This window comes from Pongo abelii, chromosome 12, assembly GCF_028885655.2.
Source record: "Pongo abelii isolate AG06213 chromosome 12, NHGRI_mPonAbe1-v2.0_pri, whole genome shotgun sequence".
NCBI lineage: Eukaryota > Metazoa > Chordata > Mammalia > Primates > Hominidae > Pongo > Pongo abelii.
In genome coordinates, this window is record NC_071997.2 from 129,003,557 (window position 1) to 129,030,313 (window position 26,757).

The 26,757-nt window shown below is 45.1% G+C and overlaps 2 long non-coding RNA genes across 2 annotated transcripts in view; both read right to left on the reverse strand.

Moving 5' to 3' along the window:
• LOC129057776 (uncharacterized) overlaps nt 1-26,757 on the reverse strand; it is a 164,842-nt gene that overhangs the window by 94,856 nt on the left and 43,229 nt on the right. The window lies entirely within an intron of this gene.
• Nucleotides 8,876-9,998, reverse strand: LOC112132122 (uncharacterized). The gene is made up of 3 exons (XR_002913937.2): nt 9,898-9,998; nt 9,609-9,638; nt 8,876-9,352 (listed from the first exon to the last, which is right to left on the reverse strand). It is a non-coding gene; the product is annotated as an uncharacterized LOC112132122 (long non-coding RNA).

A 26,757-nucleotide genomic window follows, 5' to 3' on the forward strand; every position in this document is an offset into this window, starting at 1 on the left:
AAAATCTCAGGGAGGTTATTTTTCATCCCCAAACCTAGATCAAGAAAAAACAATGCTCCTTCATTTTCTGATTTTCTATTTCAAAATTTTTCAAACTTCCAGAAAAGTAGGAAGAAGAGTATGATTGCACATATACCCACTCCCTGGATGATTAACATTTTGTCATAATGGTCTCATCTATACATTCAACTGTATTATACATATTTGCTGAACCACTGGAAAGTAAGTTGTAGACACCATAACATTTTAACCCTGAATACTTCTGCATGCAAATTCTAAGAATAGAATATTCTGACAATATTATTACATTTGAGAACATTAACAAAAAATTCTTAGTTTGATCTACTATCCAGTCTATATTCAATTTCCCCAATGGCCCACAAAGGGTCTTAGGGTCTTCTCTACTTTGGTTTTTGTTTTTTTTTTTCTTAACCAGATTCCATCAAGGTTTATTTTTAGTTCATCTTTTCATGAGGCTTCATTCAGAGATAAGAAATCCATTTCCCCACTGTGCATCAGCCCAGGACGTCACTTATTTTCCCTGAATTAGCATTGCAGCCCAAGGCCCAAAGGAGCAGGTGGCAATCACTGCACCCTCCGACCCCTATCTTAAGATGCCTGGGCACAAGGTGGTGCTGTCATTCTGGGGGTCAATTTCCTCTTCCGTTTTGACCCTTGGATATTTTCATTTCATTTCCTGAGATCTCAGCTACTCACTAAAAATTCAATATTTAATTAAATATTTTTAAGTGTTTCATAGGTAGCCCTCCCCACTGCCGTGTCTGTGACCTCTTTTTATACCCCCAGCACCTAACACCATACCGGACACATTCAGGAGTACCCCAAGTGTTTTTTGAATGGAACAGATTAAATGAAATCACACCCTTATTTTGTCATGATTAAATCCACATGTGCCCACTTTAAATTTTTCTTTTTACTGTCAATTACTTTAATTCCTTAGTTCCAAACTAAAGAAGTGATTTTGAAGAAATAAGACCTACACCTGCCTGTACCCAGACATTCTACTCTATCATCATCTATGGTCATTGACAGCATGGCCTAGAACTGCAGAGGGCATCCATTCCAATAAGCTAATCTCAGATCAATTTTCCTGTAGAACATAGATTGTTGATATTCCCAGATGCAGAGGAAAAATACATTTTTGTTTTATTAAAATTGCCAGGTCAGCCACCCTAGCTCACTGTGTATCCTAATACACACAAACTAAGGCATGCACTTAATTTTTTATTATTTGAATCATTATGCTATTATTTCACAATAGCATAGAGCCTCTGAGCTTTGCACTTAAATGGTGTCTGAGTTCAAAAGCACATCATACTGAGTTTGATCCTCAAGCCTCCAAATCAGAAGTCTCCCCGGGTTGGACACAAGATCAGTGCACCCATTCTAGCAGCTGCATCCATCCTGGAGCGCAAGCTTGCCTTTTATCAGCCACTGTGAACACTTGAATACCAGGACTGACTTTTCCTCACACATCTACAAGGACTGACAATTCCAAGTAAGAATGGTTCTTCAAAGCAATTGCCTTTCTTTAAAAATTTTGCTGGGTATCTTTATTTTTCAATTTCCTTTACAGTCACACACAAACATATATGGGTCTCGTGACTATTTTAGTTCCAGAATGACTGCACTTAACTCCCTAACTCTCTTGTCCTCTTTCATTTCTTTCATTTTTTCCTCTTTCCTAAACCCTTACCCAACTGTCAAAACAGCTGTGGTGGGTGGAATTTGCTGCACTGGCAGACACTGAAGACTGTGGGACGAGGCAGAGAATTGAGAGCTGGGAGGTTCCTCAGGGCCCTTCATGAAGCAAGTCCATGGATACAAGTGCACTCCTGCGCCACCCACCAGCCTTGCAAGAGCTGTACGTGGAGACATGGGTGCAACTGACTGAGAGTGTGAGTGGGACCAAGCAGAGGGCGAAAGGCCATACCATGAGTTCTGCCTGCCGGGAGCCCCATCTGGAACGTGCTGTTATCTGAAATGGGATTCATTTTGGGAACCACCACGGGCTGGAGGTGCTGTTGCTTGTGTTGGCATAGCCAAACCCACTTTGGGTCCTGAATATCTCTGAGTTCGTCCAGAATTTGAGCAACTTCCAGAATAAATTCAAAACCATCACTCTCTCTCTAAAAATTTGTATCCCCATGAATAAATTTGAGAATGGATTCAGCACTCTAGCACTAACTGACTTGTTTCACCAAACTTTTGGATATTTGAGGTATCAGAATTAAGAATCTGAAGGCAAGACACAGCACTAGCATTTGCCAAACTGCCTTGCACCTGCCACTCTTCTGTGTTCTCTCTTTGATGCTGACTTGACCACATAGTCCACCCATGCATGCGTGTTGTCAGTCCCGCTTCACAGATGACAAACTGAAGCTCAGAGGGGCTAATGGGCCTGCACAAATAGCCATTATTTAAATGACAGAGCTAGGATGCAAGCCCAGATCTGTGCAGGAGGCAAATAGGTCTACACAGCTCTGAGCTCCAGGCCTCTTTAGTCCATGCTCCTTCTACAATGTCACCACTTTGGACTGAGATTCAGGACTTGGCCTCATGTCCTGGATCTGCCATTGTCCAGCCACACCACTTAATTTTTTCTGAGCTTCAGTTTGCTAATCTATAAAAGAGGGAAGATTACAGCCTGCCCTGGCTCTTCCACACAGCTGTCATCAAAATGCAGTGACTTCCTAACGTGTACTTAAGAGGTAAGCTCTCAAGAGGTGAACACATGGAAAGCACTGGAGAGGTCACCAGAAATGCCTGCCAGTGCTTTCCTGGGCAGCTCTTCATCTGATTTCAGAAATAACACAGCTAGGGAAAAAATATTTTGCTCAGGGAAGGTAACAAGGCCAGGCAGTGGACACAGAAAAAAGGAATCACAACCCAAGTATGGCAGAGTAGTGATTTGTGTAGCTGTTGATTTTACAAATCATTAAACATAACAGCAAATATAAAGCAGGGGTTTCCTGCCAGGATTTAAAATGTGGAATCAGAGGGTAACATTCTAATGTTTGCAGTGAGTGGCCATTACACGGGGCATCGCGTGCAGAGCTGGTGGTCATTGTTCCAGTCTCAGGTCCCCCAGCAGAAGCTATGGCTGCTTATTGTGGCAGGGGCAGAAACTAGAGTGCCTCCTACAATTGGAGCCAAAGGTCTCCCCAGGTCCAGACCTCACATCTGCTCCCAAGAAAACACTAGTGAGGCTGCCAGAACAGAGCTGCGGGGAAGCGCTGGGAAGACGCAGCCCATATCTGTTCTTTGTCATGTAATCAGCAGAAACACCTTTCTTGTTGCACCCATCAATATGGTTTCCAAGCATGAAACCGTAACAACCTACATTTGCAAGTAATGTCCACATCGAGTCTCTCTTCTCCTCTGTCCAAGACCTCAGTCCCTTGTCCTGTCCTTTCCACCTACAGTGATGTCTGGAATGAGGCTGACCCAGAAACTGTTTATGAAGGGAAGGAAAGGATGAGGGAGGGAGAAAGGGAGGAAAAGGGAAGAAAACCCTATAATAGAAATAATAAAAACCTGTCCTAAATAGCTCACAATATTGCTGTGACAATCAACTAAATAATGTTTATGAAAGTCAAGCTCTATTTAAATGTGAATGATTGCTGCTAGCAGTAGTAGCAGTAGCAGCAGCAGCAGCAGCCCCGCAGCACTCTACCTGCCTGGTGGATACTCCAGACTGGCCCTCCCTGGTGCTCAATTTCCCAGTGGAAGCTTTGGCTGCCTCTAGCTCTGAGTATGAATATCTTTCTAGATCCTAGACTCAGTTCAATTCCTCTATCCCCAGCCCTACTTTAATAGGCACATATGGGCCAGGTCCTGTGTCCTCTGAGTCAGCCATTGTCAGTCACTAGTAGAACAACGCTGTCTTAGCCCATTAGGGCTGCTATAACCATCACAGACTGGGTGGCTCATAAACAACAGAAATGTCTTTATCACAGCTTTGAGGCTGGGAAGTTCAAGCTCCAGGTGCCAGCAGATTCAGTGTCTGGCAAGGGTTCACTTTCAGCTTCACAGATGGTGCCTGCTTGCTGTGTCCTCATAGGGTGGAAAGGCCAACACAGCTCTCTGGAGCCTCTTTTAGAAGGGCACTAATCTCATTCATGAGGGCCCCACCCTCATGACCCATTGCCTCCCAAAAGACCCACCTCCAACACTATTACATTTCAACATGGATTTTCAGGTTTCAGTGTAGGCATTTGAGGAAACACAAACATTCAGACCATAGCAAATGCGACTTCTTCAGACAGCATCACAGAGGGCGGACTGTGCACACTAAAGCTAAATGGAATTTCTACAATATATTTAACACCTTGGGCCTTTGTTCTCTCATCTGTGAAATAGGACCAATGAAATGAACTTGCAAAGTTGGGAGGATTCAATAATACCATGCACACAAAGAACCCAGCCTGGTGCCCAGCACAGAGAAGATATCCAAACATTACCCACCTCCTGCCTCCCACAGAAGATACCACAAAGGGGATGAAAACAAAATATCTGAATAAGATAGCTACTCTTTTTGTCTTTGGGCAAAGTAGAAAAGAGCTCTTTGGTCCCTGGAGAAATGGTATTGCATCTTACTTAGCATAAGCTGCTTGACACATTTTGAAAGCATTGTCTCATACTTTACTATCCGTGACCTGGACTTGGAGGAAAAGAGGAAGAGCTGTACAGAGGAGAATCCTTTAAACAGGAACTCTTGTGCTCTCTAGATCATTGGTTACCTCTGGGCTATTCACCTTCTCGTATGTAGAAGCAAACACAGAACCAGTAAAGAGAATAAGTACTAACATTTTCTCTTTGCCTTATCTTAAAATGTCATTAAAGTGGCTTCCAAGGGTAAATGTAACAGACTGAGATGAAATGTATTTAAAAAGTGAATTAAAAATGAAGGCAATTAGAAAAAAATGGAAGAAAGTAAAGCAAGTCAAATCACATCACAAAATGTAAGCCCTGGAAGTCTGAATTTGCTAGACAGATGCTGCTGACTAATGACTAGGCATCCCAGCCTCCAAAGCCAAGCACAAGGTACCATCAGCTACCAAATTCTAAGACAAAATCACCACTGAGAGCTATGAGTCCAATTGATAAGGCTAAGTTTAACTTGCAGGAGGGATTTATTACATGCTGAAGAGTGACATAATATTTTGAGCACTCTCCTCGCTCTCATGCTGTGGTCCTCTGGTTGCTATTTGAGTTATCCAGACAAAAATACAAGTGCCATTTTCTTTTGCATACCTGGAAAGGCCTACAGATATTCCCAGCATGGTTCAGGTGATCTATACATTAGCTCATTTCATAGTGCTTGAGTTAAAAACTGTACCCTACGCCCTATGGATCATTCTGGTTTCCCAGCAGTGGAGTTTTAAATAGTTTGACAACATGGAAACTTGAAAGGTGATATTACTACAGAATGAGAACATGCTGCTAAATTGGAGATAGAAAAGAAATGCAAACTATTGTATAATATTTTGATTTTTTTTTTCTTATTTCTATTTGTTTCTTTCCAGTGGTTCTAAGATCTACTGGGCTGCTTACTGGTCATGATGGACTTATATAAAGAGCTTTCAGATTGTGTGGGCTCAAACCAGCTCAATGGAAGTCTATTTGTTGAGACTGTGTTCAGTAACAGCAGTTTTTTTGCTAGGGAGCACCTGCTACTTTCCATTAGTTTTATTTTGAGGGAAACAAAAAGCATTTTCATCTCTGAATTGCAGTACATTTGATTTCTTTGGTTTTTAACTCAGAAAAAGTGACTGTGTGCCTTGAGAAATATTCACGGGAGCTCAAGGGATTAAAGAAAGAAATATCCAGATAATATGTAAATGTAAAAAAATAAATTTACAAAAAGGTATGACACTGGTTACTTTTCATTTTAAAAAACATTTCTTTTTTTGGAAATTTTGTTTTTCTTCCAAATGAAGACTGAATATATCCAGTCTACACTGCACATGACTTTCCAGGGAAGTTGTTTCCAACTGCAGACTCTTAGAGGTCACAGACCACACTTCTGCCTAATCTCTGCTGTTCTTCTGCAGTTGCATGACTATTACCGTTCCTTTAAGTATTTGGAATACTTTTACAGGAAAGGTGGTTTTTAAATTATCAAAATAATAAACTGAAGAAGATGTACACATCTCTCATTTACTGGTTTACATACAACAGATGCCTTGCAACCAATTATCTGCCTTGTTTTCAAATGTTTTTGAAGTGGCTTCCAAGGCTGAATGTAGTAACAGTACATAGGGCATGGGGCACAGCCGAAGATTCACTGCCCAGGCCACCCATGGACAGAAAGTCACTCCATGAACTACAGCTGTGATTTCAGCACCACCCATGGACAGGGAGTCACTCCATGAACCACAGCTGTGATTTCAGTGCCACCTATGGACAGGGAGTCACTCCCTGAACTCCAGCTGTGATTTCAGTGCCACCCATGGACAGGGAGTCACTCCATGAACTCCAGCTGTGATTTCAGTGCCACCCATGGACAGGGAGTCACTCCATGAACTCCAGCTGTGATTTCAGTGCCACCCATGGACAGGGAGTTACTCCATGAACCACAGCTGTGATTTCAGCACCACCCATGGACAGGGAGTCACTCCATGAACTCCAGCTGTGATTTCAGCGCCACCCATGGACAGGGAGTCACTCCGTGAATTACAGCTGTGATTTCAGCGCCACCCATGGACAGGGAGCCACTCCGTGAACCACAGCTGTGATTTCAGCGCCACCCATGGACAGGGAGCCACTCCGTGAACCACAGCTGTGATTTCAGCGCCACCCATGGACAGGGAGCCACTCCGTGAACCACAGCTGTGATTTCAGCGCCACCCATGGACAGGGAGCCACTCCGTGAACCACAGCTGTGATTTCAGCGCCACCCATGGACAGGGAGCCACTCCGTGAACCACAGCTGTGATTTCAGCGCCACCCATGGACAGGGAGCCACTCCGTGAACCACAGCTGTGATTTCGGCGCCACCCATGGACAGGGGGTCACTCCGTGAACTCCAGCTGTGATTTCGGCGCCACCCATGGACAGGGAGTCACTCCGTGAACTCCAGCTATGATTTCTGTGCCACCCATGGACAGGGAGTCACTCCATGAACCACAGCTGTGATTTCAGCGCCACCCATGGACAGGGAGTCACTCCATGAACTCCAGCTGTGATTTCAGCACCACCCATGGACAGGGAGTCACTCCGTGAACCACAGCTGTGATTTCAGCACCACCCATGGACAGGGAGCCACTCCGTGAACCACAGCTGTGATTTCAGCGCCACCCATGGACAGGGAGCCACTCCGTGAACCACAGCTGTGATTTCAGCGCCACCCATGGACAGGGAGCCACTCCGTGAACTACAGCTGTGATTTCAGCGCCACCCATGGACAGGGAGCCACTCCGTGAACTACAGCTGTGATTTCAGCGCCACCCATGGACAGGGAGCCACTCTGTGAACTACAGCTGTGATTTCAGCGCCACCCATGGACAGGGAGCCACTCCGTGAACTACAGCTGTGATTTCAGCGCCACCCATGGACAGGGAGCCACTCCGTCAACTACAACTGTGATTTCAGCGCCACCCATGGACAGGGAGTCACTCCATGAACTACAGCTGTGATTTCAGTGCCATGAATATGGCACTTGCTATGTAAACACTGTCTGCTGGCAAGTCATCAGAGTGTACCTGTGTTTTTAGAGCCTCAGTTAAATTGAGATTCTCATTCCAGAGTGGCTGGCAATCCTGCCCTAATGGGAGATGAAGGGGAAGCTGAGTGTGAGCATTTACAGAGCACCTTTCATGGAATGCCTCTTTTACCTGTGGATGGCCTCACACCTCGTTGTTCAACCCACAACCAGGGAGTCCCTCATACGGGAAATGTGTTTATACTGGCAGACACCCCTGTGGCTCTTGTCTGACCCGTGCTCAGTTTATGCCTGTCTGGCCATTGCTGTGGTGCTGGAGTCCAACCTTCTGTCCCCACCAACTGCCTCCCTGGCATCCCAGGCAAAGCCCAGCCTGAGGCAGTCCCTGGTTCTTCAGTTGGAAAACACAAAATCAATTCACACAACAGGAAACTAGCTCAAAGATTTATTACTTACAGATGCAGGCGGGAGGGTGTAAGAAATTGGAGGGCAGTCCTCCGTTCCCTGGTCACGTGCAATGGGATGAGAGTCAGGCAGAGAGAGTGAGTGGGAACTAGCAGTATGTTTACATATATATATGTGGGTGGGTGTGGGCGTGGGTGTGGATGTGTGTGGGTGTGTGTGTAAGGGAATAGGGTGTGGGAATGGTTTACATACTTTAAGTTCTTGGGCAAAGGCCTGAATGGTCCATTTAAAGGAAGACTGGGCTGGGCGCAGTGGCTCACACCTGTAGTCCCAGCACTTCGGGAGCCTGAGGAGGTCAGATCACTTGAGTCCAGAAGCTTGAGACCAGCCTGGGCAACATGGCAAAACCCCGTCTCTACAAAAAAAAAAAAAAATACAATTTTTTAAAAAAGCTGGGTATGGTAGTGCGTACCTGTAGCCCCAGCTACTAGGTAGTCTGAGGTGGAAGGATCACTTGAGCCTGGGAAACGGAGGTTACAGTGAGCCAAGATCTCATCCCTGCACTCCAGCCTGGGTGACAGGGTAAGACTTTGACTAAAAAGGAAGCCTGGGCAGGAAAGCAGAAGCTCTACTTGCTGGGTGAGAAATGCCTCTAAATTCTGAATCTTGAGCCACCAGCTTGAGCCACTTTGGTGTGGTTACAACTAGAAACTGTGTCAAGAATGACCGAGCCTTACTTCTGGTCTGTGAAAGTTAAACTGGTATTCAAAATAGAGGCTGAGGCCACACAAAATTATAAGAATTTACTACAACCTGATAATGCAGACAATGATTTGTTTCCATAAATGTTAATCTGTCTATCTGTCTATGTAATACACACATGCCATGTGCAATCCGGGACAAGTAATATTCTGAAATGAAATCCATTTAACTGTGAGCACGCTATAACCTCCAGAATGTGAACACATATTCGTCTTTTAACCTCTGGAGTTCAGCACCTACCCAGCTGCAGAAGGAAGCTCAGAGTGTGTTTCCTGATTGAAAAATATTGAACAAACTATGGCAGCCTCTCAGAGGGCCATTAGCAGTCAACTTCTGGTTGTGTGATGAGTGAAACTGTGCGGTGTTTGCTGGGTTCATCCTGGGGTGCTGTGACTTGGGTCTTCTTTATTGTGATGATTCATGAAATGCGTCATCATGAGAAGTTTGCAGAGACCATATGTCATCCTGGTGGCTTTTGGGGACTCTCTTGGACTCCAACTTTGCAAAAGTGGATCCAAAACACCCAGTAGTGATCAACCCATCCTTGATTATAATTTCAGTGGATAGATTTAAGACAAGCAGCTCTTACCATCAATGCTTCTGCCCCCCAGTGACCAAGAGCAACCCACCTACAGCCATGGAGCTTGGAACGCCGTGGTAAGTCCTAACCTGCCCTTGCCACCCCGGGATTCTGAGTGGGGCTTACACGTGGAGATTTCCCACGGGAAGTTTAGATCTCAGGCTGCCCACCTACCTGCAAGATGACAGAAGGCTCTTTTGACTCCTTTCCAAAAGAAGAAATAATATATGATATCAATACATCTGTGTCCATCTAGATAGATATCTAACAAACTTCTTTACAAAATAGCTTCTAAAGAAAAGCAATCCAAACTAGTTTTATCAAGTGCGGAATGCTGGGAAACACAGGTCATTCGCAAAGCTATCTGGGATGGAGTAACTTTCACAAAAAAGGGAAAGAAAATAAGAAAAGAAAAAGAGAGAGAGAGAGCAGATCATGATAGAGGGAGAGATGGACACCACACCCAGCACCGCGTAGCTGCCTTATGCTCCATCCAAGCCAGGGGTGCCAATACCACATCCCCTTCATAAAGCTGAAGAGACTCGTCCTCAGGGGGGTGGAATCCGATGGAGGTTACTGAGGCAGCAAATAACTGACCTAAGATTCTAACTCCAATCTTCTGATTCAAAAGCCTTTGTTATTTGCTCCACCCCACAACTGCCTCACAAGCATCCCAGAGTCCAGTCAGCAGACAGCAGAGGAGACTGTCAGCAGACCACCTTGGAGGGGATGCTAGGAGCTGCCGAATGTATGATTCAAAGATTAATTCCATGTGTTTGGAGAAGAAGCCCTATCCTCAACACAAAGGTTGGCCACATTCCAGCCAAGGTAGCACGGAGTGAAGGCCCGCGGAGGGAGTGCTGGGCTTTTCTGAACTACTTCAGTACACCTTGCTGTGCCTCGGCCTGCTGTGTTTCATCCCCATGGCTGTCCTCAGTGATGTGCATGGTCACTGCTCCCTTCACCGCTGAGAAGACGGGCACAGGACAGTCAGGGGACGTGTCCAGGGTCCCACAGCAGGAAGGGCTGGAGCCAGAATGTGGTCTGAGAGGCTGGATATACAAAGAGACAATGGCGTGACCATCTGTACAAATGGAACTATGGCCCACAACCTGAAGCAGCCAGCCCAGGAAGCCAACCCATTACCTGCAGCAGCCAGGCTGGACGCTGGCCTGCCCTCGGTAAGTTGCGCCTGTGGGAAGTCAGGCCGCTATCTCTGGCCCCAATCTAGGAATCAAGCAACCCGTAAGAGTCAGTCCCAGGTGCCCAAGACTTGGTTAATAACTCACAGCTGCCCCAACTCCTGCCCTGACATCCCACTGAGGACAAACCGAGAAAGACAAATGTGCTCCCCTTAAACTCACACGGGATGCCCCGATTCTAGTTGCCGCCCCAGCTTCCAGGCCAGCAGCCTCCACTGGGGCTCACCAGCTGCCTTCCCTTCCCCTGGGAAGCTCCCACACCCAGCCTGCCTGAGTCGCTGCAAAAATGTAAGTGACAGTGGCCAGCTCTTTAGCTCTTACTCCAGCTGGAGATAAGCAGCCTCTGTCTGTCCTCGTTTGGGCACCTTGCTCCTTCCCAGGAGTCTGAGAGACTCTCCTGCCCCAGTGTGTGGGCTCCACCACCCTCCTGCCTGCTGTGGGAAATCAGGAGGGTGAAGGTGAAGCTGAGCTTGACCCAGAGGTGCCCACAGGGACGCCCAGAGCTGCACAAGCTCCCTCCATCTTGCCTCTGGGACCAGCCCTGCATTGCTCCAAAGCCCTCATCAGAGTCTGCTTTCTGTTGCAATAACTGAATACCTGAGATTGGACAATTTATAAAGAAAAAATTATATCTGACAATTCTGGAGGCTGGAATTCCATGGTTGGGGGTGCATCAGATGAGGGCCTCCCCTCTGCACCATGACTTAGCCGAGGGCATCACATGGCAAAGGGTAGGGGTGTTGCCCTGGGGTGTCTCTTCCTCTTCCTACAAAGCTGCCAGCCCCATCGGGGCCTGCCCTGATGACCTCATCTAACCCTAATCACCTCCCAGAGGCCCCACCTCCAAATGCCGTCAGCATTTGGACTTGAGGATTAAGGTTCCAAGCACACAGGCACACACATACACACACCACACACACAACATGCACACTCTCACACTCATACGCACAACACACACATACACCACACACGCACCACACACACCAAACACACATGCACACACCACACACAACACACACACAACACACACATGCACAAGTGGGGCCAACTTATTGACATTTTGTCTGCAAAGCTCTGGCCAAAGCACTCCTGAGCTGAGGCTCAGCACTGCCAGGCAGCCCTCACTGTCAGACCAGCAGGGGCCACGCGAGCTGTGGACGCAGCCTCGGGATAGATGCAGTGGGGCCACACGCTTCTTCCCCTGGTTTAAATGTTTATCCAAAAAAGAAAAACGCAGCCTGAGATTTGTACTCTGTGTGGCACAGACACAGTCACACACACAACACACACATACACAACATACACTCACAGGCACCACACACACACACACCACACACAACATGCACACTCACAGTCACACATGCACACACAACACACATACACCACACACACAACACACACATACACAACACACACGCACCACACACACATGCACACACCACACACAACACTCATACTCACAGTCACATATGCACACACAACACACACATACACCACACACACACATTCACACACACATGCACACACCAGACACACCATGCAAAAAGTCATACACACATGCACACACAACATGCACATACACAATACACATACACACATCACACACATGCACACACAACACACATGCACATACACATGACACATTTACATACCACACACACAATACACACATGCACATGCACTCACATTCACATACACATTTGCACACCACATACACAACACACATTCACATGCATACAACACACTGTCTCACACATGCACATACAACACACATACACCACACAGAACACACACACAACACACACATTCACATACCACATATACATACCACACAGAACACACACATGCACACACCACACACTCACATTTGCACACCCATGCATATGCACCACATTCACACACATGCACATTTCCACACACATACACATACCACACACACATTCACACACATGCACAGACACATGCACCACACACAACACACACATTCACATGCCACACACAAACACACACATTCACACATTCACACACATACAACATACACTCACACACATTCACACACAATACACATTCACACACCACACACACACAACACACTCATTCACACACAACACACATGCATTCACACACCACATAAAAACATAACACACACATACACACATACACACACACAACACACATTCACACAGCACACACATCCACACAGCACACGCCTTCACACACACACCATCCCAGTGTCCTCCTCTGTCCTCCGCCTTCCCCTCACAGCCTGCTTAAAAGTACAGCCTTGCTCCCTGTAATCTAAGCCCAAACCGCCAGGACCTTCAGGGAAAAATCCCTCAATGGGGAAGCCAGCTGGAAAAGAAACAAGTGCCTGGCAGCCACACAGAGTGAAATCTCAGGCTACGTTTTTCTTTTCTGGGTAAACATTTAAACCAGGGGAAGAGGCGTGTGGCCCCACTGCATATATCCCGAGGCTGCGTCCACAGCCCGCGTGGCCCCCGCTGGTCTGACAGTGAGGGCTGCCCGGCAGTGCCGAGCCTCAGCTCAGGAGTGCTTTGGCCAGAGCTGTGCGGACAAAATGTCAATAAGTTGGCCCCACTTGAAAACGTGATAAAAGTCTGAAACTGACACTACAAGATGTGACTCTAGCCTGGTGTTCTGTAATAGGGAGCGGGGTGGACGTGGGAATACCAGCTTCTTTCACCATTTTCGCCTGTCCTAAGTTGTGTGAGTTTTTCTCTTTAAAACCCTGCTCTTCACCCTTCACTCCCACTTCGTCCAATGTCTTTCTTGGACACTGAACATTACTTCGCACAACTTTTTATTTTTTGACTTGGAGCAACTGAGAATATCAGAGAAAGGTAAATTCCTCAATGACACCAGATGATCCATTTAAGAACAATACAAAACCAATACATGTATTACATTGCCAGAAGTTTCAAGCCCAATTTTATGAACTGTGACCCCTTTCCACATTAGAGAAAACAGATGAGCACTTGGATAGCCAAGTCAATAAATAGAAAGACAAAGCCAAACCTTGATTATCTGCATTTATGGAAAGATCAGTATAGGTAAGTCAAAACCACAAAGTACCCAAATCTCATTTGAGATTTTACCATTTATGTCAACTTTCCTTCCATCAACCTTTTGTAGGAATATATTGAAGGGGGGAGGATAAGGAAAATAGAAACACTACCTTTTTAAAAAACAATGCCTAAATACTTTTGTTTTTCCCGTTCTTCGGAAAGTACGCATGCGTAGTAAAGTAGCAGTCCTCGTGAATCAAACATTTCCATTTTGGAGTAACACACGAGTCACACACACCTGATTCAAATCTTGACTGAGCAACTGAATTAGCAGTGAAGCCTTGGAGAAGTTTCTTAAATGTCCTAAATTCATCTTCTTTTTCTAGAAGAGAGAATAATAGTCCTATCTCTCAGAGAATAATAGTCCTATCTCTCAGGGTGTGGGCATCAGCCAGGCACAAGATAGACACTTCCCAATCACAGGGATGACCACTGACCCATACCCTGTGAGGGTGGGCAGTGCCTGCAAGTGGCGGTTTCTAAACAAGCAAAGGCAGCGCAGAAACACGCCAGACTCACGGTTTCTATCACCAAAGCCAAGCCCATTGCACGGCCATAGAGAAGAGGGTGTGCATCTTCCTTCCCCTTCCACATGGACTCCAAAACTGCTCTTTTGAGAATTTCCCACTGTCTGGGTGCCCTTGCATTAATGAGACTTAGCTTGGCTACAGACAGGAAGGACCAGGAAGCAGCAGTGTTCCCACCTGGATTCCTACCCCATAGAAGGGACTGTCCTGCATCTGTGGGGGGCAGCAGGGCAGAGGGGGAGGAAAAGTGTTAGCCAGGGTTTGGAGGACCCTAATCCAAGTGCACCTCCATTCCAAAGAGGTGTAGATGTTCTAGAAACTGAAATTGGACCTCCCTGAGTTCCAATTTCCTTTGTTTGCAAAGAGCATAATCCTGAGTTATCTTTAAAGCCCTGGCATGGGCTTTGAAGTCAGAGAGATGTATTTTGAGCCATGGTCTGTGTTGCTATTTACCAGACACGCAAGCTCGGGCAACTGGTTTACATTCCTGAGCCTCACTGTCCCCTTTTGAAAATCCCCTTACCCGAAACCATTGCTATGGAAACAAATAATAGACATAAAATACACAGTAATAAGAGCTCACTCAATGATAGCTGTTATCGCTGTTATTGGCATCTCCATTATCATGATGGTGATGATTACAAACCCAAATAATTAAGACATAAAGTAAAGATGAAAAAACACGCTGAGCTGACTCCTGGACCTGGGGCTCCATAAACCTTGGCTGTTCTTATTATCAAAGCTCTCGTTACTTCCTGCATAGCCCTCCATGGCTGTCTAGAGGCCAGCATTCCCTCTGTACATTGTATCATTTCTCTTTAGTGGGAGCCCCCTTGCAGGGAGATCACAGCCAGAGGGAGAGGCAACACTCCGGACAAGGCCAGTCCCAGATGGCAGGAGGCAGGACAGCATGTGCCTGGGAGGGAAAGACGGGGCCAGGGGGGCTTGGACAGTTGCTGAAACCCCCCAGCCTGAGCACGTTCTGAGAGGAGATGCCTGCCATTCCTCAATCAACACCCCTGATGCCTCAGCACCTCTGCATTACCTCCTTCTTGCTCCCTGACTTGCCCTCAGACCTGGAGCTCCTGAGCCACTCCTTGTCTTTGGCCCCAAGACCTGTGGTATCTTCCCTTCAGCTCCTGTCTCCTCCACCCTCCGATGTCCCCTCCAGATGCCTATTGTATTCATCCATTTTCACGCTGCTGTAAAGACGTACCCGAGACTGGGTAATTCATAAAGGAAAGAGGTTTAATTGACTCACAGTTCCACATGACTGGGGAGGCCTCAGGAAACTTATAATCATGGCAGAAGGCAAAGGGGAAGAAAAGTATCTTCTTCCGAGGAGGGCAGGAAGGAGAAGTGCAAGTGGGGAAATGCCAGACGCTTATAAAACCATCAGATCTCCTGAGACTCACTCACTATCATGGGAACAGCATGGGGGAAACCGCCCCCATGATCCAATCACCTCCACCTGGTCCCGCCCTTGACAGCTGGGGATTACAATTCTAAGTGAGATTTGGGTGGAGACAGAGCCAAACCACATCACCAATCCTGCCTCTCGGTGCTTGATTCTCATGCTCACTGCACCTTCTCTTCTCCCCTCCCCTCCCCTTCCCTCCTCTCCTTTCCCCTCTTCTCAAGGGTGCCCTTGTTGGAGAACATGGGAGGCCAAAATCCAAACATGGCAAGAGATAACAAATGACTTGTCTGGTGGCTGAACCCTGAGCTGGGAGCACTGCCTGGAGAAAACTGTAAGCCCTCCGCCATCCTGTGCCAGGCCAGAAGGCACCTCACTACAGAATTCAATTATAGCAACAACAATCACATAGAATAATAATAAATCAGTAGTTATAGACCAGGCACACTTGTAATCCCAGCACTTTGGGTGGCTGAGTCAGGAGGACTGCTTGAGGCCAGCAGTTTGAGACCAGCCTGAGCAACATAATGAGACACCATCTCTACAAAAAATATAAAAATTAGCTAGGCATAGTGGCACATGCCTGCAGTCCCAGCTACTTAGGAGGCTGAGGCAGGAAGATCACTTGTGCTGGGGAGTTTGATGCTACAGTGAGCCGTGATCACACCACTGCACTGCAGCCTGGGTGACAGAGAGAGTGACCCTGACTGCAACTCAAAAAAAAAAAAAACAGTTATTATACATTGACTGTTCCAGGTACTATCCAAAGCACTTTCTGTAATCCTCATCATCTAGAGGCTGAATAGGCAGACCCCAAGCACTGCCATGCTGCAGGGGATGGTAAATGAGTGCTTGGCTACTCCAGGGAGCCTCAGGAACAAGAGTCTTTTTTTTTTTTTTTTTTTTTTTTTTGAGACGGAGTCTCGCTCTTTCACCCAGGCTGGAGTGCAGTGGCATGATCTCGGCTCACTGCAAGCTGCGCCTCCTGGGTTCGCTCCATCCTCCTGCCTCAGCCTCCCAAGTAGCTGGAACTACAGGTGCCCACCACCGCACCTGGATAATTTTTTGTATTTTTAGTAGAGATGGGGTTTCACCATGTGAGCCAGGATGGTCTCGATCTCTTGACCTCGTGATCCGCCTGCCTCGGCATCCCAAGGAACCAGTCTTTGGAAATGGTCTTTGCAGTAAGACCTAGATCGTCTTCTTACAAGGAAAGTGGCAAGAACTCTAGTGGACGAGTTGGCAGGCCAAGATACAAGCCCCAGGTTTAACATCAACAGACTGAAAGGTGCTTGGCAAACCACTTGGTCTCATTGCTAATATTAAATGGGGCTGGACAATCTCTGACGTTTTTAAGACTTCTAGATTTTTAGAAACTTCTACTTTTACATCCAGAGACCTTCACCTAATTAAATATCAATATCCTCCCTTAGAGGAGGAACAAGTGAGGTACCAGAATCATTATCGGCAAACATGATTTCACACCTCTAGTGCAGCTTGATAAACACATGGAGTGTGTGAGAGATAAATGCTGCTCACTAATGCATCCAATTCTCCCCCTCGGGAAATGTAGACTTGTATTTCCTGCCTCTCTGAAGTTAGACGTAGCCACCTGACTTGCTTTCACCAATGAAATATGAGAAGAAGTAGCTTGTGTTTCTTCTAGACAGATGCCTTTCAGAATGAATGCACGATGCACAATTTCCTCTTCCTCTTGCCTGGTGACAGGGGATGTCCCAGAGCTCCTGCCCACCATAAAGCGACACACAAATGAACAAGAGATACATCCCTGAGAGCTGGGGCTTGCTTGTTACTGCAGCGTACGCAGGCTGTCCTGACTGATACATTGAGCACCTTGCAAGTGCCAGGCACATTTCCAGGCTCAGGAGATGCAGCTGGTGAGGGCAGCTGCTGTTGACAAGCACCCCCTTGTCAGGCAACACCTGAGTTCTTTCAGGAAGACAGTTGAAAAGCTACAGGAGATTGGAAGAGACATCCTGAGATAGTCCACAGTGGAGCTCTGTGGTCAGGACATGCCAGCACCCTCTCAATGTCACGCTGCAAAGCCAACTGACTCCATCGTAAGGGACTGTCAGTGTGTGTGAATGCCACCTACACCAGCCAGTCCTGTCTGCCATAAGGACTATAATGACACAAAGGAGGCAGGAAGGGAGGGCCACTGTGTGATTAGCTCTTACACGCAGTCCCTTAGGCATTTGTCTGAGTGGATCATCTGCTGTAAACGGAACAGATTGGGTCCTTAGTGCACATTCAGGGTAAATGGAACTGACTGCCTGCATGCAGCGTTCATGCTTTTAGCAAAGCTTTCTCACTGCATAGCTATTTGGCTCGTTAAGCCTGCAATTCTGGGTCTGGGCCAAGACATGGGGAACAGTGATGCTAATGAGAACACCAAAGAAACACAGCAGTGAGCGGCGAGCCACAGCCGCCTATCACCTTCACACCTGCCACATTCCCTTCAGTTTAAGTTGACTCGCCGTCCCATCCATCCTTATCATCTCTCTGGGGTTCAGGTCTCCAGGAATGTCCCGGCCTCTATTCACATATCTATACAACATGCCATTGATAAGGCGGTCGTTAAACAACTAGCATTTTGCATTCTGAAGTGAAAATTAAAAATGCACAGTCCTTTTTAATTCAGTTTCTAATTACTGCACTATATACAACCCAGAATGATGGCGAATTGATAAAATATGCAAATGAAGCAACAATTCATAGAATATATTAAAATTTCCATTTAAACTGTTAGTTAAGCTGTACACATTTGTAAATGTAAACATTAACCCTCAGGAAAAATATTTTCTAAACTACAGCATAATTGGAAACTCCAGAATCATATATAACAGAAAAGAGATCATTACACAGACGGGTACCTTTATAGCTATAAATAAAAGAACATTTCCACAGAGTTGTTGCTTCCTCTTAGCTGCTCCCACAGCACTTTCCCTGGCTCTCCATGGAGCCATTGTTTATACCCTCCTCCATGGTAGGCAGTGGGGTACGCATCTGCCTCCCAAGCCAGCAAGCCACGCCCTCGAGGGCAGCACCAAGCCTGGCCCATCCATACTCCCCGTATTGCCCAGAGCACAGGAGGTGCTTGCAGCCCTCAGCTGAACTGGTTGAAATTGAACAATATGGAGTTGAACTGAATTGGATCAAATGTAATGAAATTAAATGGCACGTGATGTCTGTAGGTTTCCATTTGAGAAGCTAAGCAATGAAGTCCAAATTCCCTCCTCTTCTACCAGATGAAATGCCTCAAGCCAACATGCAAGCAAGCCTGGGATCAGGAGATTCTCAGGACAGAACAATCCACCAACTAAACCAGGCTGCATGTCCACAGGTGCACTAACCACATTCCCACCCAGGAAGTTGTTGGAACCCCACTCTCAATGGAGAAAAGGTACTCCTGGAGCAGCTGGCACAGCCCCTCTCGTGAGCCCTCCCAAAACTCCTTGATATGAAGGATCTCTGCTAATGTGAGGCTGAACAACACAGGATTCAGAATCTTCAAAACAGCTGCTGTGACCTGTTATTTTCATCAGTCTCTGCAAATAATTATATCATAATTTATGTTGAGGAAAAGGTGGCTTTCATGAAAAGTATACTTAGCTGTTTTTTACCTGACAATGAAAAACACAACAATCTTCTATTTTTACCCAATTTTGCCTAACGTGCTAGAAAGCTTAGAGCAAAACAATGTACAAGAGTGGTCAGTACCCCTTGATCTCCAGTTCTTGGTTGGGTATTGCCAACTCTCTTCTACTTGGTTTCTTCTTTCTTTCTTTTTTTTTTGAGATGGAGTCTTGTTCTGTCACCCAGGCTGGAGTGCAGTGGCACTATCTGGGCTCACTGCAACCTCCACCTCCTGAGTTCAAGCAATTCTCATACCTCAGCCTCCTGAGTAGCCTGAGTAGCTGGGATTACAGGTGCCTGCCACCACACCTGGCTAATTTTTGTATTTTTATTAGAGATGGGGTTTCACCACGTTGGCCAGGCTGGTCTTGAACTCTTGACCTCAGGTGATCCACCCGCCTTAGCCTCCCAAAGTGCTGGATTACAGGCATAAGCCACCACACCCAGACTCTTATTTCTTTTCTGTTGTTGTTGTTTTACTATATTCTCTATTGGTCTTTATTGAAAATAGCCTCTAGTTCCTTTTGAAAGTATAAAGGCAATAAATAATACATAAACCAAAATAGAACAAATATCGAACTATATTAGACCTGCTGAGCAAGAAAAGCTGTGCTAGCTGCCCAAATGCTGCCATAAACTCCACACTTCCTTCCGTCATGTCAAAATTCATAAACAGGTAACAAATTATATTGGGAAAATAAGATTATAATTTTAGCATTGAAAAAAGACAAATGATTTGGAAAACAGCATTAGTGATTTTCCAAAAGACCAATGCATTAATAATCTATAAATAGGAACCACATTCCCAAGCATTGCCAGGCACTCTAATCACTTCTGCAAAAGGCTAGTCAATAAGAGGGAAAAAATTGATGTTTTAAGGGGGAGGAAGAAGCAGAGATGGAAACTCTCATTATTTGAATGCAATTGTGTTTCAAGTGATGTTTCGTAGAGTGTTCTGCATACAGTATCTATGGGATGGGGTCATTATTCTTATTTTATAGGTGAGACCAATTTTACCAAGGCACAGAAATAAGTAACTTGGCCAATATACTAGCATCAGAAGAAGTCATAAATGATCCATCCAAGGTTAAGTCCTAAGGTTTTCTCTCCAAAAGGTGCCATTGTACCATTAGTGACTCCAAAATCCTTTCAGATGTTCTGTGTGCTTCACATTGATTATGACATTTTATCCTCCTACTAACTGTAGGTAGAAGTTAGAATAGGAATCCACCCATTTTGGGAGTGAAGAAACTGAAGCCAAGAGGTGTATGTGCCTGATTGGGTCATATCCATGCTCTGATATTTGACAGCAGAACTACACTCCAGCTCTCTCTATCCCAGGGCTAGAACATTGTCATGCAGCTTCCTTTGCACCATCCTGTAGAAAAGCGAGGACTTGAGTCTTAAAGACTCACCTTCCAGCTGCTCATTCCAGGAGAGGGAAGAGTCAAATGTGCCTGCATGCACGTTATCCTACCAAGAGTGTTCGTATGTGATTTTATGCCCCTTCCCTCCACCCCGGACTTAGCAACAATATTTTTTAAATGGGGATAAGGCTTTGGGGATAAATCCAGAAATGTGTTCTGTCCCCCAGATGCAATTACAATGCATCCGGCCTGTGTGTCAAGCTTCTAAGCCTTCTGAAAATATCTTCCTCCTGACCATTTTGTAAGATAGCAGAGTCAAGAAAACAAAATTCCTGGAAAGAGGAGGTTAACTGGATGTCTGATTGCCTCTAAAAAGCAATTAAGACTCAAGCAGAAAGTTCAAGTTGATACTGAACCAGTTCAACCCTGCTATCGCCAAGCCCATGAAATCCCAGAGGTGCCCTGCCTCAATATAGACTGACATGTTTCCAATGGCCATGATGATGCATATTCAGCAGCGTAAACACCATTGGCCTTTCCTAAATCAATATTCATGGAAACCCTCAGGCAATCAATATGCAGAGGGTAAGCCTTCCCCAGAGTAGCTTCTGCTACAAATGGCAGCAGACCCCTCCCACCCTCTAAATCCAGGCGTCACACACTTCCTTGACACACACTAAGTCTTCAAAACACATGCCTGGGGCTGCCCTCTTGTCATATACACATTGATTCACATAGAAAACTCTTCAACCTCCCTAACAGAAATTTACCTCACCCACCACTCATCAGAGATTGTGGCTGAGGGTTATAAACTGAGCAGGCTATTTTTGTTTTGTCTTTGATTTTTTGTAAGTTTAACTGAGTTCCATCAGGTAGTTCTAATAAGTCTAATTCCAACTTGCAGGTGAGGGGTGAGGACTGGGAGACTCACGGTCTCCATGAAGCTAAGCAAGGAGGAAGATAAGGATGACTTCAGCTAGCACAGTGCCCAGCCACCCATAGCTGCTAAAGAAATCTTTTTTTAAAAAAAATCTCATTTTTAGTATTTGTGGGTACACAGTAAGTGCATATATTTATGGGGTATATGAGAGATTTTGACACAGGAGTACTGTACTAGTCTGTTCTCATACTACTAATAAAGATATACCTGAGACTTGGTAATTTATAAAGGAAGGAGGTTTAATAGACTCACAATTCCACATGGCTGGGGAAGCCTCACAATCATGGCGGAAGGCAAAGGAGGAGAAAAGTCACGTCTTACATGGCAACAGGCAAGAGAGTGTGTGCAGGGAAACTCTCATTTATAAAACTGTCAGATTTCATGAGACTTATTCACAAACATGAGAACAGTATGGAATAAACTGCCCCCATGATTCAATTACCTCCCCCTCACCCCCCTCCTTGACACATGGGGATTATTACAATTCAATGTGAGATTTGGGTGGGGACATAGCCAAACCATAGCACATACAATGTACAATAGCCAGATCCGGATAAATGGGGCATCTAGAGAAATGCTTTCAGGAACAAACGAGAAATTGAGTGAAATCCTCCTGTTCTTGCAGCTGATAGTCAAGTCTAGTTCTACGTGGCTCCAAACACCTCCACCATGAGCTCAAGGCAGTGACTGACTGAAAAATCCTATTATAGACCACAACATTGAACCCAACATCCCCCTAAGTAAGTGAGTAGTTAAAAGCAAAGGAGTCCCTGGAGGTCCTGTGTTAAGTGAAATAAGCCAGGCACACAAAGACAAATATCCCGAGCTCTCACTCAAATGTGGGAACTATTAAAAAAAAAAAAAATGTTGATTTCATGGAGGTCAAGAATAGAATGATGGATACCAGAGGCTGGCAAGGGTGTGCGGGTGGGAGGATGTGTGGGTGGGAAGGGTGTGTGGGTGGGAGTGTGAACAGAGACGAGTCAATGGGTGTAAACATACAGTTAGACAAAAGGTGTAAGTTCCATTGCTCGATTCAGAGTGGCTGACTATAGTTAACAACAATGTATATTTCAAAGTAGCTGGAAGAAAGGACTTGAAACATTCCCAAGACATAGAAATGATCAGTACTTGGCCGGGCGCAGTAGCTCACGCCTGTAATCCCAGCACTTTGGGAGGTCGAGGCGGCCGGATCAAGAGGAGATCAGGAGATCGAGACCATCCCGGCTAACAGAGCGAAACACCGCCTCTACTAGAAATACAAAAAATTAGCCGGGCGTGGTGGCGGGCACCTGTAATCCCAGCTACTCAGGAGGCTGAGGCAGGAGAATGGTGTGAACCAGGGAGGCGGAGCTTGCAGTCAGCCGAGATCACACCACTGCACTCCAGCCTGGGCAACAGAGCGCGACTCCATCTCAACAATAAAAAATTTTTTTTAAAACTAAAAAAAAAAAGAAATGATCAGTAATTGAGGTGATGGACACCCCAAATACCTTGACTTGATCATTGCGAATTCTATGCATGTAACAAAATATCACATATACCCCATAAATAAGTAAAATATTGTGTATCAATTTTTAAAAAGCAAGGGACTCAGAAATCACCAGGTGTTAGTTGGGTGATTTTGTGTAGGCCATTTAACCTCCATTGGTGCCCCAGTTTTCTCATCTGTAAATTAGGGAAAACTTGGAGCACCTCATGGGACTGTAGTGAGAATTAAATGAAATTGTGAAAATAAAAGACTGAACACAAGTCCTGTGCAGAGAAAGGATTCAGTTAATGGTAGCCGTCACTCTTCATCAGCCTGGAATGCATTCGATTCAGGAAACATAAGTGCTCATCTTTTTCTTCTCCCTTTAAAGTAGAGGATACCAAGATACAGTGAGGAATTAGCACAGTTCCCGCAGGGGAGGTGTGAGCAGGAAAGGAGGGCTGAAAAAGGAGCGGCCAGGGACTGTCTAACTGGGTTCTTTTTGTCTTCTGCAGATTGTACTCACATCATTGGTCTTATGGGGAAATTTTAAGACCTCCCACTTGCAAGGTTTTATAACCCTCTATGGAATTTTGAAGAAAGAGTAAAATGCATCCAAAAAAAAAAAAAAAAACTAAACTGGATAAATTCTAAGGCCTCTTCAGGTCTTAAGATGGCCATTTTCTAGGTCCTCTTGTTGCAGCAGTGAAATCCACAAACATGGACAAGTCAGTCAATTACGTACCTTTCAGAGAAAACTTCTGACTTAGGAATTCCAGCTATTTCACCCAACCCATATTAGACTGTGTTATAAAGACATGGTAAATTACATCACGAAGGGAAGAGCAGAGGAAACATAATATTCCTTCAAGACCCATCAGCTCAGATGTTAGCAGAACACTCCTAAGGAGGAAAACAAGAAATTTTGGGTTTGAACTTGGTACTTCCCAGCAGCCCTGGGAGTGGGGTCAGAAGCCCTGCTGGTGGGGGTGAAGAACTCTGAGGATCAAAGATGTTGATCATCACCAGGAAGCTCACTGCAGCAATAATCATGATGCACTGAGCCTGACAAGGTGAGAATTTACTTTCAGCACCTGCAATAGTTTCCTATTAAAGTTACATATGAAGCCCTGCCGTCTTGTGCCAACTAATGTTCACACCAGCGTTCCTATTTTCAAGATAAATTGCAAAATAAAAACTCTTTTTTTTTTAGCAAAAGAAAACTTCTTTAGGAGGATAAAAGGGAGATGAAGAAACAGAAAACACATCAGCTCTCCATCTAAATTACAGAAAGCAGAAAATATCCTGAATTGAATAACACAGGAATCACTCTTTTTCCCCCCTGAGATAAGAGGTTACTTATGAGAAACAAGCTTGAAATCTCTGCACCTGAACCAGCTTCCAGAGGCTTTTGTCCTAACCAGGTGAGAGGCGGGGAAAAAAAAAAAAAAAAAAAAACTGATGGTCGGTCAGTGGGTAAACAGTGACACCCAGTGGTCACTTAGATAACCAGCTGTGCATTCTCCCAATTCAACCATCCACATAGAAAAAAAAAATGGTCAAGTAGTATGCATTTTGTTATTCAACAGATATTTACTGAAGAACTAGAAGATGCTAGATGTTATTCTATTCATTTTATACCACTCTTCAAATTACCGATGTTTCCCCACCGAAACCGACCCTCACAAAAGAAAAACTATCTGGGGCCTTGGATCCTCTTTCAAAGGCTCAAGGTGAGACCCATGGAGAGGGGTCAGCAAATTCCAAAGGAGATGAAGGTCTTTTCCCAGGGTCACAACCAAATCAACGCACCACGTGGCAGCCAAGCACGAGTCTCCAGAGGCTTCTCTCAGCGTTCCCACGGGAAAGGGTTTGTGCATGGTGGGTTCAACGTGAGCACTGCAGGTGTTGATCATAGTATTAATACAAGGATAATTGCTCTTCCTGGCTTTCTTTGACTAATCTCCATAACTTGGTTAAGCCATGTTATCTTCTACTTTTATGATGAGTAAATTGTCGTTTTCATCATTTCTTTCTAGCTGGATTTGGGGAAGTAAAGGAAACCAGGTAAGAAGGGGCCGAAAGAATTGGTTTCCACCGTGACCTTTGAACCCTCGGGCGAGTTGTCAGCCTCACTGAGGATGAGTGTCCTCGATATCAAACGAGGTCACTTTACTCGCAAGCTTGTTGTGAGGACTGAATGAAACCTTTTCTTTTTTCCTGGAGTTTCAGAGCAACGTCCCTGAGCCGAGCCCCACACCAGCTTGAGCCCTATCGTCGGTCAATACACGGTGCTTTCTCCCCTCCCCTCTGCACTCCAGCTTACTCTGCAGTCAGGAGGTGGCACCAGGATCCCCTTTAAGACTTTGCCACTTGGGCCAGCTGTGCCTCTGTGAAATTCCCTGTTTCTATTGCAGGCCACAAGGACGAGCTGAGAAATGGCTTCCAGTCACCATCTAGATTAGAAAGCCTATATTTCAAATATAGAGATATCGATTATACCTGTGAAAAGACATTAAATCCCACAGGGCTGTAATTCCTAGACTACGAATTTCATCTTGCACCAAATTTTATTATTTCATTTATAATTCGAATTCTGCAAATCTAAGAGTGTCTGGCTCAAAATTATAATACCTACAACTATTCCAAAAGACTCTTTAATTGCTTTACTGGAACCAGTAGCTGATTCAAAGCAAAACGAAACAAAATTCCTCCTTTCTCTGATTTAGTGAATCAATGATCTAACTGAACTCATTTTTGGACTGAGTTTGTGGCACTTGCAGCCCTGAGGGACACACTCCCCCACCACACTGAGCCTGCACTCCCATCAACGCAAATGAACATTTTGCTTATTCAGATTGGGGGGGGTGGTGAAGGAAGTCACAAAAGGGTTAATATATACGGCATTTCGTTGTAATATGTACTCACTGCTAACTAAATTAAAAGAGATGTGTGTTATTAAAAACTCCATCTTAAGAAAGATAAGTAACAGAAATCAGAGTTCAGATCTGTTGTTACTGAGTTTCCAACCAACACCTGTGAGTTAAACCTACGGCCACCCTGAAAATGGTTCATATTTTCAAAAGCTTCATCAAAGATGAGCTGCACTAAAGATTCATATTACATATCATGCTGCAATAAGAAAATCAAATAAGGCCTTTCCATATTCAATAATAAAATTTAAAGAAAGGGAATATTTGTTTAGCCAGTTAGCCAGAAATTAGATGTATCAGAATACATCATTCTTTGAGCATTTTAGAAAATCAGGGTATTTCTACATTGTGTTTTTCTTCGTAAGCCCTCAAAAAATATAGAGAATATTCTTGAAATTATAGTGTCACTATAATTTCAAAAAAATACTAATCAAGGAAATCTACAAATTTAATAGTTTATTGAGTTTCCACAGGAAACACTGTGTGAGGAGGCTGAGGCTTAGAAGTTCAACAACTAAAAAGATTATTATTATTATTTAGATAATAATATCTTATGTCTGCACAACATCTGAACTCAGTTCTTTGCTGAGGTTCTCTCATTCTTCAAGCAGCCTCTGAGGTAGGCAGGGGCGATAATATTGGCTCCATTTTACAGTTAAGAAAACAGAGGCTCACGGAGTCATAAGGCTGAGCGGGAACGTCCGCCCTGTTCTCTGCGTTCTG